This window comes from Pollicipes pollicipes, unplaced genomic scaffold (assembly GCF_011947565.3).
Source record: "Pollicipes pollicipes isolate AB1234 unplaced genomic scaffold, Ppol_2.1 Scaffold_3087;HRSCAF=3621_pilon_pilon_pilon, whole genome shotgun sequence".
In the NCBI taxonomy this organism is placed as follows: Eukaryota; Metazoa; Arthropoda; class Thecostraca; order Pollicipedomorpha; family Pollicipedidae; genus Pollicipes; species Pollicipes pollicipes.
The window spans coordinates 42,828,553-42,828,835 of record NW_023596225.1 but is presented as its reverse complement, the minus strand read 5'-3'; positions in this window follow the sequence as shown (position 1 = coordinate 42,828,835).

Sequence of the window (283 nt, the reverse complement as noted above, 5' to 3'; positions counted from 1 at the left end):
TATAATAGATCTACCCACTAGACCTAACTTATATGGTAACTCTACTGTATTTTGAAACCTCCCTTCACGTACTTTTGCGCCACCATGCTCTGCTTATTTATTTGCCTGGCCGTTATCGACGTTTCAGTCACGCTTTGCCATAAACGTCGTTTCCATAACCCCTTGCTAACACGGTCGCGATTTAAAGCACACCACGGATTACGCGTCCCCGTGGCGAATCGTGCAAAAGACAGGACTATCATTAAATTTTGCCGACGTAGATAAATGTCAAAACCGCACATGC